Here is a 15,660-nt window from a genome sequence, read left to right as displayed (position 1 = left end):
TCCCCTATTATTAGGTGTTCAAGCACGAAGTGCTGAAAACCTATTGTAATTGCTATTTGAAAAAAAAAAAAACCTAAAACGCATCGTGCAGCCCAAACCGTAAGGCCTAGAGACTTGAAACCTGGCCAGGTGGTAGGGCCTCAGTTTGGGGAGAACCTATCAGAGTATGACCCCGATTGGCCCATAGGTGGCGCTACAGCAAACAAAAGTACTAAATTGCCCATAACTCCTCGACCGTTTGACCTAGAATCTAGATTTGTACACCACTGTGTTCCTTGGCTCAAGACGGACAAGATGTATATCTCGGATGCTCGATTTGAGCAAAGAAAAATTTGTTATGGCCAATTTTGTCCAAAACCTACTTTTGCGAACTAGTCCCTGGTTTTTTGCCTGATCGGAACCAGACCAGTCTAGGACAATTCTCTGGACTCTCTAGATCAATAATTATCAAAAAAAAGTTGAACTTTGCCCTTTGGTTCACTGTAACAGGGTCATTTAGAAAAGGGGGCGTGTCAAAATACACTCAAAAGCCTATAAATCATAAATAAAAACTCAGAACTTCACAAAAATTGATGAGCACATGTGTCCTAACATGGTGAAGAAGCATGCAAAGTTTCATGGAGATCGGACCATAGGTGGCGCTATAACGGGCAAAAAGGTCCCCTATTATTAGGTGTTCAAGCACGAAGTGCTGAAAACCTATTGTAATTGCTATTTGAAAAAAAAAAAACCTAAAACGCATCGTGCAGCCCAAACCGTAAGGCCTAGAGACTTGAAACCTGGCCAGGTGGTAGGGCCTCAGTTTGGGGAGAACCTATCAGAGTATGACCCCGATTGGCCCATAGGTGGCGCTACAGCAACCAAAAGTACTAAATTGCCCATAACTCATCGACCGTTTGACCTAGAATCTAGATTTGTACACCACTGTGTTCCTTGGCTCAAGACGGACAAGATGTATATCTCGGATTGTCGACTTGAGCGAAGAAAAATTTGTTATGGCCAATTTTGTCCAAAACCTACTTTTGCGAACTAGTCCCTGGTTTTTTGCCTGATCGGAACCAGACCAGTCTAGGACAATTCTCTGGACTCTCTAGATCAATAATTATCAAAAAAAAGTTGAACTTTGCCCTTTGGTTCACTGTAACAGGGTCATTTAGAAAAGGGGGCGTGTCAAAATACACTCAAAAGCCTATAAATCATAAATAAAAACTCAGAACTTCACAAAAATTGATGAGCACATGTGTCCTAACATGGTGAAGAAGCATGCAAAGTTTCATGGAGATCGGACCATAGGTGGCGCTATAACGGGCAAAAAGGTCCCCTATTATTAGGTGTTCAAGCACGAAGTGCTGAAAACCTATTGTAATTGCTATTTGAAAAAAAAAAAACCTAAAACGCATCGTGCAGCCCAAACCGTAAGGCCTAGAGACTTGAAACCTGGCCAGGTGGTAGGGCCTCAGTTTGGGGAGAACCTATCAGAGTATGACCCCGATTGGCCCATAGGTGGCGCTACAGCAACCAAAAGTACTAAATTGCCCATAACTCATCGACCGTTTGACCTAGAATCTAGATTTGTACACCACTGTGTTCCTTGGCTCAAGACGGACAAGATGTATATCTCGGATTGTCGACTTGAGCGAAGAAAAATTTGTTATGGCCAATTTTGTCCAAAACCTACTTTTGCGAACTAGTCCCTGGTTTTTTGCCTGATCGGAACCAGACCAGTCTAGGACAATTCTCTGGACTCTCTAGATCAATAATTATCAAAAAAAAGTTGAACTTTGCCCTTTGGTTCACTGTAACAGGGTCATTTAGAAAAGGGGGCGTGTCAAAATACACTCAAAAGCCTATAAATCATAAATAAAAACTCAGAACTTCACAAAAATTGATGAGCACATGTGTCCTAACATGGTGAAGAAGCATGCAAAGTTTCATGGAGATCGGACCATAGGTGGCGCTATAACTGTTGAAAAGCTTTAAAACCATACATTTCCTATGGTAAATTGCCTGTATTGGCTGTAAATGGTCTTTTCCATCTATGATCGTATAATTTTCAAATCTTAATGTTTAAAACCAGTGCAGTACAATTATCTGGACTCTCTAGATCAATAATTATCAGAAAAGGTATAATTACTTAATTTGGATGGCTATAATAGAGTGTAAATTGGATGGCTATAACAGCTATAACAGCTTGGATGGCTATAACAGCCAATAAGTGGTATTTTACTGCCCCTTGCTGTCATTTCATCATACTACTCTCTAATATTTTTATATATAATTGATATTTAGACTTTATTAAATCATTATTTTAACATTTACAATCACATTTTGTCAAAATTCATCTATTGCTCTGTACTCTCTAGAAGAATAATTATAGGAAAATGTATAACTTCTTCATTTGGATGACTATAATAGGGTCACTTCAATATGTAGCCTTGACCGAAAGCCAATATCTTTTCAATAAATGCTCATAGCTTCTTAAAAAAAAGGTCAAGAACAGCTATAACAGCTTGAAAAAGGCTAACAGCCAATAAGTGGTATTTTACTGCCCCTGCTGTTTAAAAAAAGTCATTTTGTCACACTACTCAACTATAATTAATATTTAGACTTTATAAATTCACAATTTTAACATTTACAATAACATTTAGTCAAAAATCGTCTATTGAAGTGACAATTGAGTCACACTGGCTCTTGAAGTTCCAAATGTCTCTATCTACATCAGAATGAGCGTGTGTAGATTAAATGATATGAAAAACATGGCCTATTGTATAAGTAGGCTGTAATAGCACTGTTGTCCACTAGATGGAGCAGCAGCATTAGACATTTTTAATCTTTTTTTATCAGCTTTCAGCATTGGCTAACAAACAAATGCTTAAAGCATTTTCTTTAATTAGTTTTATATTATTACATTGCAAAGAAATATGTGAAATGCTCATATACCATTAAAACAGATTTTCACAATAACATATCCCAAAATTGTGTGTGTGTGTGTGTGTGTGTGTGTGTGTGTGTGTGTGTGTGTGTGTGTGTGTGTGTGTGTGTGTGTGTGTGTGTGTGTGTGTGTGTGTAAGCATGCATTATGGAGTTAACATGAAAAAAAGGGTTTGCTTCAGTGGAGAATACTGGAGAAACAAAGTAGTTGAAAATGAAAGTGAGCCAATAAGTGGTCTTCTACTGCCCTCTGCTGGCCACTCTTCTTATTAATAGTCTTTTTTTGTATATAGACACTATAAAATCACTTAAATAACAATTACTATTATAACACATTCATATTTTGTCAGAGTTTATCACTTCAATTGTTCTTATGCTTCATATAATTGCTATCAACGTGGTAAATCATGGTAAATAACGCCAGAAACATGGTAAATCATAGTAAAAAAGGTAAATCATGCTAGAATCCTGGTAAATTATTCTGGAATGTGCTATATCATGGTAAATCATCATATAACATGGTATATCAAGGTAAACTATGGAAAATCATGTTAGATTCATGGTAAATCATACTGGAACATGGTAAATCATGAAAAATCACACTGAAATGTAGTATATCATGGTAAATCATGCTTGCTACATAAAACTTATTGTCTTTTGATGCTTTTGTGCTTAACGGCCTTAAAGGCCTTAACTGCTTGAACACCGCTAAATGCTGCTTGCAGCTTTAATTATTATTATTATTATTATTATTATGTAAATTGTGTTTCTATGCTTTATGCCGTGAATATGGGCGACTCCAGTGAATACATTGGTTATTATATTAAATAAGCATTTCACCAAATTAAAAATATGCTGGGACACATTTAAAGAAAACTCTTATTTTGATGTGTGTTGTGGCGACATAATAGGCTTGTTCGACTTGAACCGGCGCTGCGCAGACCGATCGGTTGATGACATCAAAGTACCGCGAGAGCGATTCAAAAGCATAAGGAGCCGTCCGCTCTCTAATCGCTCTCGCGGTACTTTGATGTCATCAACCGATCGGTCTGTGCAGCGCCGGTTCAAGTCGAACAAGCCTTACGCTAGTGATGGGTGAAATGAAGCTTCTCAAAGCTTCGAATCAATTGAACCAATTGCTTCGCAAAACGATTCACTGTTTCGAAGCGTTGGTTCGAAACGTAACACACTGATGACCCCTGCTGGTCAGAACAGTGAAAATACAACAAAAACACAGGCCAAACATGCATAAAAATATATTTTACAAATACATTGCAAACGTTTTATTGAAAGTAAAATCTAACGAAGCCTCGTTTACTGAAATCACGTGGCTTTGACTGTTTGACACAAGCACCACTGACTGAATCGAAACAAAGGATCCGTAAAGGTTTCGAAGCTTCATGAAGAAGTGTTTCGAAAGTGTCCATCACTACTCCTGTCCTGTAGATTTGTATTAGTCTTAAAATGGTGCGTTCGTGCGTCTATCCAGGATGCTTCAGAAAACACAAAGTCTTAAGATTACGAGAGCCGTCATCAACGGGAGATGGAAGATTAACATTTCACCAGTTCCCCGTAAATGATCATGAGCGACTGAAGCTGTGGCTGCTCGCGGTTCGCTGGGATGTAAAAACACCCATGGCAAAAATCGAGAGATCCAGGCTGTGCAGTGAACATTTCTCCACCGAGGATTACGAGCCGGAGAAGGGGAAGCCAAGACGACTTCTGAAATCCTCAGCTGTGCCTGTGCTGTTTCAGACAAATGAGGTATGTAATATGTATATGTTATGTGAATGGTTTAATAATTGCTTATGCAAATGTTGTTAAATGTTTTAATTGCTATTTTCTATCTCTACATTTATTTAACATATCACACTATATGATGTAGGCCAAGTATATGATGGTGATAGTTACAAATAGTAGGCTACTTAAAGACAGAGTAACGTTATACATGTAACATATTTAATGTAACATTTATTGCACTTAATTATATGACATTCAAAATAAAAATTTGATATAAATACATTTCTCTATATAAAAACAATTTAAGACATTTAATTTATATATAGCTAAAATAATAATTTTAATAAACGAATAAACAGCAAAAAAAAAAAGACGCAAACTTTATACAAAAATATGTGACATGGCATGTATGCAGAAAGTCATCACTAAAAATGACATTAATATAAAAAAAATCTTTGCTTTGAAGAATGAGAAAAATAATACAAAAAATACTTATGAGCACTCATAATTTATATTCTTTAATAATAAATGCAAAGCACATTAACTTCAGCTTCTCCTTTAACCCGGAAAGTAATTGAACTGACCACAAGAAAAAATATTCTATAAAATATAGTATGAAAACAAATTAGTCTAAAGCTTCGATAATTAAATGATAAATATTTGTTGATTAAATATTTTTTTAGCAGATAAACACTTAATATATAAATTATTTCAGCACACCATGACAGAAATATTACAGACAACCCGCCGTTTTCTCCATCACGCCTATGTCTTAATGGTTTAAATTCAGAGGCTTTGCATTAACTGATTGGTTTGATTATAATGATTAAATCTGACATTAAATAAATGTTGTCCATACAATGTCCATACTGTATATTTAATTTCTTTTTGTAACAACATGTGAACTTGGAAGAAATAATATTGTCACATAATACAGTAAAATGGGATGCATTTTACAGTATGGTTACACGTATTATTAATATATTTTCAAAATGTAAAAGTTAAAAGTATTTTTTCTCATTAGTTCATGCTGAACTAACAACAAACTATTGTTTGTATGACTTGCTGCAATAAAATAGCTTCACCACTTAAGAGTCTTTTATTTTATTTATTGGTTTTAAAGAATTACAACTGCAGTCAGGGGAGTACATTGAATATTAAATATAAAGATAATAATTACAAGGGTAATATTTGTAAATGAGATTAAGAGAAGTTAAGTGTGTTCCACTGCTGCAGAATCGATACAGAAGCAGCTGTATCGATACTCTTATCGACAAGCAGTATGTGACGATTCACCGTCGCATTGAAGTATTGAACACAGCCCTAGTGTAGTATGAATGTAATCCGGACGCACATTAGTCATGTTGTCATTATCATCTGATCTATCAGCGTCAGTTAAAGATATTAGTTCACCCAAAAATGAAAAAAATATCCCATTATTTATTCACCCTCAAGTCATCCTAGGTGTAAATGACTTTCTTCTTTCAGCCAAACACAATCTTGAGTTATATTAAAAAATACTCCGGCTCTTCCAAGCTTTATAATGGGAGTGAATGGTAACTGAGCTTCAGAAGGCCTTTATTAACCCCCTGGAGCCGAATGGATTACTTATATGATGGATGGGTACATCAAAATCTAATGTACCATTCTCTCCTATTATAAAGTTTGGAAGAGCCGGGATATTTTTTAATATAACTCCTATTCTGTTTGGCTGGAAGAAGAAAGTCATATACAATGGCTTGAGAGTGAGTGAATAATGGGATAATTATTTTTCATTTTTGGGTGAATTAACCCTTAAAGTCGTTCATAAATCCTCTTCTGTGGGCTCATGGGATAGTAACGGTTCTCAACGGTTTTGGGCTAGAGCCCCACCCATTATCTAGGTACTCGACTACCGCCCCATCAATAAAATGTAGGCTAGTCAAATTGTTTTACCTGAATATTATTGTTGATTATTATTAAAATTAGGCCTATTATTGTATTTTTATTATTTTTATACATATTATTAAAATAAATTATGATTATCTCACCTAGCCTAAATGTTTCACTCAATGGATTTGGGGTAATTTCATTGCAATAGCTTTCACACAGTACAAGGCAGCTTGATTTCAAACTTTGAACCGAATTTACAAAAAAAGACAAGTAAAGAGTCGGTAATCAATTAAGAACCAATAAACAAATAACAAACAATAGCACAGATAAACACAGTACAATAAAGAGACAAATTAAATAAACAACACTGCACGTTTTTCAGGTGGGTCTAACTGAAGTGTTCAGGTAAATACCACAGAAATTAAAATGTTATATATATATATATATATATATATATATATATATATATATATATAATTGTATAAATTAAATAAAAAATAATTCTTACTAGTAAAGTTACAAAAGTAATTCAGTCTAGAGCAGTGAGTGGTTTTCTCTGTCTTTTGTTGTTTGATTAACATTAATGACATGCAGGACAAAATCTAGTCACACCCTACTTTTTTTTCTCATTGTGGAAGCCATTTTACTCGGATATACTTCACAATAGTGTAGGATAGACTATTGCAACCTTCTGTTTCATGAAAGAACTCACAATATTCCCATCATACAACAGGTAAAAAGGTCATTTGGATTCAAACAAGCAGGAATAACTCCTGTTGAAACTACAACTTCTTCAGGGAACAATACTGAAGACATGGAGTTTATTAGAGAAGAGAATGAAGACATGAGTGATCCACAATCATGCAAAATAAAAAATGAAGATGCTGAGGAACAAAGAGGCTTGTGTCCATTCCTGATTCTTCATTACTTATGTGGTATAAAAAAGTAAAAAGGCTTCATGCCTCAATTGTCCAATCTGCGCTCGAATTGCTTTTCATCTTCTGGTTTGACATACTTCCTGGTCAAGTTTGTTCCATTCACACCTTTAGGTGTAGGCTGCTTAAAAACAAGAAACAAGAGAAAGTTCTGATTATGTTTTTGACTCATGTTTAAAGGCCTTTTCAAAGCTGATTGTATTGATAGACTCTTATTTAAAAATGGTATTTTATACCCCTATTTATATTTATAAAGACATCAAGAAATAATAAATCCATGAATGCCACTTTCAGAGAAAACGCTCTGCATCAAAACATGGTAAATGCAAACAGTGAAATCGGTGAAAACCTACAATGATTAAATAGCTTTCCCCAGAAGTTACCTTTATAAACCAATGAATAAATTCTGATTTAGCTACCTGTTATGAAGCACTTTATCTTTGATTATTTTTAAACAATATAGAGAAGCGGAAATTGTTATCATGATTAAAATATGGTTAATCATGCAGCCCTAATGGACAGAATTTGAAAGCTGAGACTTTGTTTCTTATCAGAATTAACAAAGCTCTTTGTGATCATTGAAAATGAGATGATCTACAAATAATGTTTAGTGTAGGGAAAAGTGCGGACCTGGCAACCCTTGCTTGAACTAAGGGTGATGCAAAGGGTCAAAAAGCTTGCTTTAACGTAGCTATTTCTTTTAAACTGTTAATGTGTTATTGTCACATTAACTTTTTCTTCACACACAGTATGAGTTGCAGTTTGACACATTTTCTGCCCCCTTTTGATTGACTTGATTTGATATAGTCTGTAGGGGTGAGAATCTTTTGGATCCCACGATTTGATTCTTGGGGACACGATTTGATTAAAAATAGATTCTCAATTTTGAATCAAATTTCCATTTGATATATGCATAGATTTAACGTCTTATCATCAAATCTATGCATAAATCTAATTGAAATTTGATTCAAAATCGAGAGCAGAGAAATAAACAGCAACTACTTATAGTCCCAATCGAGCGGGAGTAATTTAGTTTAAATTATACATACCTCATAAGTGTGTTAATTTAATGTAGCACGCTGCCGTTCAGCGTTCATATTCGCCTCTCACGGCGGGAGTTCATGCGTCTTTTGTATTGTCGAGTGCGCGCACACTATTATTGGTAACTAAGCAATGGTAATTTACCAATGATCGCGCGCGCACACTCGAACAATCGACTTCGGCCGAAAACAGGAAGTAAATACAGATATGTGAGCTGGCTGAATTAACATAACATATTTATTCATATCTTTCACATCTACCGCAGTCAGATTCACCGTGTTCACTCTGAATAAAATCACTCACATAGCTGTGCACTTGTAATGACACATCAAGAATGTTAAGAGGCTAAAAGCAGGTTTAAAACTTGCCCCATTTAAGTCAACACGGTGCAAATTTTAAAAAGAGGATAACACAGTGTAGGGAACACCGATTTTTGTCGTTGTTCTCTGTACTGACAGCACTCCAAAATTTACAAAAAAATTAGCTCAATGTTAAAATTGACCGGAGTTCTCCTTTAAGATGCAGATTTACTATGTTAAATTTATGTTCATTAACAAAAACAGTAACATCTGTTAAAATCAGTAAAACCCCTCAATTTTATGTGGTAAAATGTAATATTCTGACTTCAAGTTTTATTAAATTAAACATTGGTCATCCAGTATCATGCATTTAGATCATGATAACCACAGATAAAACCAGGCATAGCCTATAGCACCTCACTATCATGGCAAAATCTATCTTTATGGTTTCTATGGTATTTGTATGAAAAACAGTAGCCTAAATACATTATTAAATAGCCTACTGTAATTATATTCCATTAATCCTTTAATACATTGTCTACATTAATAATATAATACAATTCAATATGTATATCCCACATTTCATAGTGCAGTTAATATTACTAGGCTAACGATACAGTAAATCCATGGCAAGTATATATGTATATATATATATATATATATATATATATATATATATATATATATATATATATATATATATATATGGGCAATTCTTAGATTATGGGCACTTTAATGTCATTTGATCATATTTTATAAAAAAAACATTTAATTTGGAAAAATTCACACTTTCATAGTTAACTTTAGTTCTTGAAATACACCTCTGGCGCAACTCAGACACATCATCAGTGATGTATTCTGGGTTCATTGGGTGTTTCGGGTCTCACAACATCATACACCCTCGCCCAGGCGACCCAGCCAGGGTTGATCAGACCCTGGCTTGTGTCTGAGTAGCTTGTATGATCCACGGATCACCCCGCTTGATCCATAGCCATCTTGACGCCTTTTCGGCGGCGTCCGTGATGTTCTTGACGGCTTTCCTGATGTGCAGTCCCTCCACTCCAAGCATCTTGAGGGCCCTAATCAGTGACTTGCCGACGAATCCTCTGCACCCGACCTCGATGGGATTACATCGGGTCCTCCGCCCCCTGCTTCGGCATTCGCCTGCCAGCTCCTCGTACTTGGCCCTCTTCCTCTCAAAAGCCTCCTCCATCCGGTCCTCCCAGGGAACAGTCAACTCCAGCAGGACCACTTGCCTTGTTATTTCTGACACCAGGACAATTTCTGGCCTGAGTGAGGTCACTGCAATATTTTCTGGGAATTTGAGCTGTTTCCCAAGGTCGACCTTCAGCTGCCAGTCCTGTGCTGTTGCCAGCAGCCCCCCTGATTGTTTCAGGCGCTGGTGTGGCTTCTCCCCAGCTTTAACAAAGGCAATGTTCTGTCTTGCTGGTTGCTGGTATCTACTGCAGGGGATCCCAGTGCTAATAACATCTGCAATGACCCTCAGTACTTGGTCGTGGCGCCAACGGTAGCTCCCCTCTCCCAGTGCTTTTGAGCAGCAGCTCAAGATGTGCTCTAATTAACCTCCTCTCTGGCAGAGTGGGCACAGTGGTGTCTCTGCCAGGCCCCAGCATAAGAGATTGGATGGAATGGGGAGGACATCATAGACAGACTGAACCAAGAATTTAATCCGGTGTGGCTCAGACTTCCACAATTCTGTCCACGATATTTTCCGGTCTGCCGCCTGCTCCCATCGAGTCCATGCTCCCTGCTGCCTCATCCCTACTGACCTGCTGCAGCGGACTTCTTCCACCCCAGCTCGGACCTCCTTGTGAATCAGCTGCCTCCTTTCCTTCCCCTGGGCCTTGTTAAAGTGAGGTCTTGGATTGCTCCAGAGTCCTGCCCGTCCAGATGCCACTGCCCCCACCAGCTCACTATGTCGCAGCCGTGACTCAGCCAGATCTACTGCCTCTTGGGCCTTCCACTTACTGCCGGTTCTGACTTCTATCCCTGCCGAAGAGACCTTGATGTCACTGGAGTCTCTATACAGTAGCACCTCTCTTGATCGGGTTACCATAAACTCTTCCTTCAGACTGCTGAAGGGCAATTTTAGCTTGTTCTTCCTCCCAGGCGATGTCACTGCGGCTTTGTGGTAGGCCTAGCCACTTCCGCAGGGAACAGCTGACTTTCCTCTCAAAGCATTCAACGGTGGTAATTGACACATCGTAGACCAGCAGTGGCCAGAGCAGTCGGGGCAGGATGCCGTGCTGGTAGATCCAGGCTTTAAATTTACCTGGCAGACCTGACTTGTCCACAGCCGTCAACCAGATTACCAACTGGTTGATGGTTGTCTGGAGTGCTGCGGTGTCCTTCAGGGTGCAGTCATAGATCTTACCCAGACTCTTGACTGGATTTTCTCTGACAGATGGTATCTGGATGTCTCCTAGTGAGAAGCGGAACTGTTCTGTAACCTTCCCTTTCTTTACCACCTCACGTAAGAGCTCACGCAAAAATCGTTGCAAAAGATGCTTTCCAACAGGTTTTATCGTAGTTTTTGGAAGAATGTCCGGTTGTGAGGTGTTGGAAAAATAGGTCCACAGTTTTACAACGAATGTTAAAACACCTGTTGGAAAGCATCTTTTGCAGCGATTTTTGCGTGAGCATATCAGTGAACACCCCAGACCACTCGGTGAGTTTCAAGTCTTTGTAAACTAAAGTTTAATGCGTTTATATGAATGATTGTTCCTGTGCCCCTATGAAACCATTGTATAGGTTGGGGGGGGGGGGGGGTGCTAACACAAAAACTTAAAATTCTCGGGACAACAGCATGTCTCCAAATTTTAATCTTAACCGTTCGATTTCATTAGAAACAATCTTAAAACAGGGCTTTACGTGTAAAACGCTGAACTTACCCTTTAAGAAATGATCTATATCATAATATTTTAAAATAATAATCAAATGTTTACATGTAATGGAAATGACATTTGCGGATCGGAAAATATGTCAAAAAACACCAATTTGTCTTATAATGTTCGCTAATGGATCATTAAACTAGACTAACTGTTAGACTGTGATAATTTTGATTTGAACACTTTTTTCCCCCTCAAGTTCACAAGGCCAAAAGTGCCTGTAGTTGAAGAACCACCCATATATATATATATATATATATATAACATATATATATAAATATATATATATAACATATATATATAAATATATATATAAACAGAGATATCCTCTTTTAAAAATTAGGAAGTTTAATGCCTACAAAAACGACGCGAATGAGACTACAACGAGATACTTCCTGGGTTTTATACATAACTAACCCAGAAATTTACATCAACCCTCCCTCCGGAATATGCAAAAAAGGGGGCATGGTCATATTTCTGCGGCTTTGTCAAAGAGGAAGAGTTATAGTGGAGAGCTGTAGCCATGCCGTCGAAAGTGTGTTATTTTCATCCAGCTGTCAGGTTTCCTGTGTTCGGGCTTCCTACGGACGCTGTAGTTCGTCAACAATGGCTACAATTTATGTTTGATTATGTTCCAGAAAATTACAATCGTAATTTAGCTCTCTGGGCTGCGCATTTTACGGAAGACAGCTTCCAGAATCTCCGCAAATTCAATGCCGGATTCAACAAGAAACTGTTACTAAAGCATGAAGCAGTTCCAACTTTAAAACCAGAGGCAACAGTTGTTGGGCCACAACCTGTAAGTAAGACTTAATAATTTTAAATGTATTTGCATTAGGGCTGCACAATTAATCGAATTTCTAATCGCGATTACGATTACGGATGCCACGATTACGTAATCGTTCAAAGCCGCGATTACAAAAGAAAATCTAAAATGTGTTTAGAGCATAATTATGTTATGAGAGGCGAATCCCGACTACTTCAGAAAACCCAGCATAATATGACATACCAGGCAGTGACGTAAGTGTACGCTGAAAAAAAAAGACTTTCACTTCAGAATAACGGACTTTACTGTCCTGTCCCGTTATACTGTGCTCGTAGCGCGCACTCTTCAATTGCACACGTAAATGCGGCGGCGCGCGCTGTGTATCGCTTCACTGTATAAAGTGCAAAACAAACTACGAGCATGCAACGTCGTTACAATGTAAATTAGTAAGTCACGAAATAAAAGTAAAATACCAATAAATCACGTGTTAGCTGAGAAGGATTTGCATGCATGTATGATTTTCATTCAGGAGCTGTTCCATTACCATTTATTGTTAGTATTGTGTATTCACCATGGTAACTGTCGTTTTGATAACACCAAAATGCCACTTTATTTTCACTTTGTGTTATTTTTTATATTCTTAAATGACTGTGGTGGCTCATATCAACATTGTATTAACAAAAACTAGTTTGGAACTGCTATTGCTTTAGCATAGTCCTAATGTTTATCTATTAGTAGTCTTTACTATTAGTCATTCTTACAATTTATGTGTATGTTAAGTAAAGGGGGACAGTACTGTGTGTGTGTGTGTGTGTGTGTGTGTGTGTTAACAATTTTTCTTTAAACTTATTATAATATGCCTATATATATTCAATGTAAATTGTGATAATCGTAATTAATAATCGCAATTACAATTTCAAGGGAATAATCGGCAATTATGATTTTTGTGATAATCGTGCAGCTCTAATTTGCATGTATAATTGTAGACGTAATGTTTTAGTTTTATGAAGGACGTAAACAAATGCCAGCGCTGGCTTTAGTAGCCACTTAGTTATGCTATTTTGTGTGTCTATGACAAACACGTACAAACATTTTGGACCTGCATTTTACTAATTTTGTAAATGTATTTTCCATGTATACTTAATGACGTAATTTTTCGATTTGATCAAGAACGTTAACCAATGCCAACGCTGTTTGTTTATAGTAGCCAGTTAGTTCGATGCTATTTTGTGTGTATAAGACAAACGTGTATAAAGTTCAAAAAATGATATGTAATCGCAACGGCAAACTACAGCTGCTGTTATCAGTGTACAGTATGGTTTGTTTACAGGTTTTATGTATTGTTTATATGTACACCAAAAGAAAACGATACACCGAGTAAACTAAGTTTTGTGAATAGATAAACGGTTGTTCATTATATCGATAAAACAATAACTTTAAAAAACGGTATTACTCAGTCATTTATTCAGTTATATTAAATATTTAATCAGGAGAAAAACGTATCTCAAAAGCTAACAAGCAGCAGTAGCATTTTCAAGTAACAGCGTATCGAAACTCTTATATAATAATAATAGTAGAATAGAATAATAATAATAATATAAAAATTTACCATTCAGAAATGTTTTGTAAGAGCCGTGTTTGGGGAGGTTCTGCTTGACTGTCTTCATTGTTGCTTTCTGGGTCTGATTCTGGCTCAAACTGATACGGCAGTATTGACACCATTATTTGCATTTGACCGGAGCACATGCAGGTTTCGCCTGTAAAGGTAATGGGCGTGAAGTTTCCGGACAACGTGCGCTACGCAGTTTAGCCAATTGCAACACACCGGCCCAACTAACCAATCTGAGCCCACTGCCTGTTTCTGAGGGAGTGGTTTCATAGAATCAGGAAGTCAACAGGTCATTCAAATGACAGAGGAGAAAGCGGCTTACAATAAAGGTGAAATTTATGAAAAATAAGGCTTTAAAAAAAAAAACCACAAAGACATGTTATATTGCACCCCATAAACACAATCATGCAAAGAAAAAAAGCAGTAAACCACCCCTTTAAATTAAAATACAATACAGATTTACACAAAGTTTACAAAATATCCACACAGGAAAAAAAATACAATGAGTATAAAATATATAAACAAACCAAATAAAAATAAAAGTCGAGATCTACCAACATTAATTAAAACAAGTGCATATGTCCGTCAGCATGTTAGATATTCTTTTTTTAAAAGCAGCTAAGGAAATTAGCGCACCAGTCTTAAGCCTAGACTGGAGTTCATTCCAGGACGAAGGGCCATAGTAAGACAGACTCCTCTTTCCTGCTTCTGTCCTCATTCTTGGTACCTTACAAAGTAGTCCGTCACTAGATCTTAAATAATATGTACTTTGCACATGAACAAATTTTAAACAGATATAAGAAGGCAAAAGACTTAAAATAGCTTTATAAATAAAAATGTGCCAATGTAGCAACCTGCGCACTTTGAGTGACGGCCAATTTACTATAGTGTATAAGATGCAGTGATGTGTCTGAAAACCAGCATTTGTGATAAACCTGAGAGCCGCATGATAAAGAGGATCAAGCATTGGCAGAGTAGATGGAAATGCAAATTGAAAGATGATATCACCACAATCTATCTGAGACAGGAATAATCCTGTAACCAATTTTTTCCGTGAAGTCCTAAAAAAGCAAGATTTCAATCTATACAAAAATGCAAGAGTGAATTTAGGTTTTGTGGCAAGAGCTTCAATATGTTTTTTTTAAATGTAAAACCTTTGTCCAGCCAGATACCCAAGTATTTATAAGTATCAACAAGTTCAATGGCTTCATTTTGTAATGTGTTAATAGCAAGAGCTGGGACTTTAGTATTTAAACGTGCAAATATCATCGCCTTTGTCTTTTTAGCATTTAAAAATAGTTTCAAATCAAACAGGGCAGATTGCAATGAGGCAAAGTCTAACTTCAAATATGCACATGCAGTCTCAGGTGTAAGGGCACAAGAATACATAATTGTATCATCAGCATACAAATGATACTGTGAGTGTTTAAACTCACTGCAAACATTGTTTATATAGATAAGAAAAAGCAAAGTACCTAGAACTGATCCTTGTGGGACACCCTTTTTTAGGACAACAGGGACAGATGTTACATTCCCATGCCTTATAATTGAAGGGAAT

The sequence above is a fragment of the Siphateles boraxobius genome, unplaced genomic scaffold (assembly GCF_051911475.1).
Source record: "Siphateles boraxobius isolate OS27281-9 unplaced genomic scaffold, OSU_SipBor_1 1, whole genome shotgun sequence".
Taxonomy (NCBI): domain Eukaryota; kingdom Metazoa; phylum Chordata; class Actinopteri; order Cypriniformes; family Leuciscidae; genus Siphateles; species Siphateles boraxobius.
Note: the sequence above shows the minus strand (reverse complement) of the source record.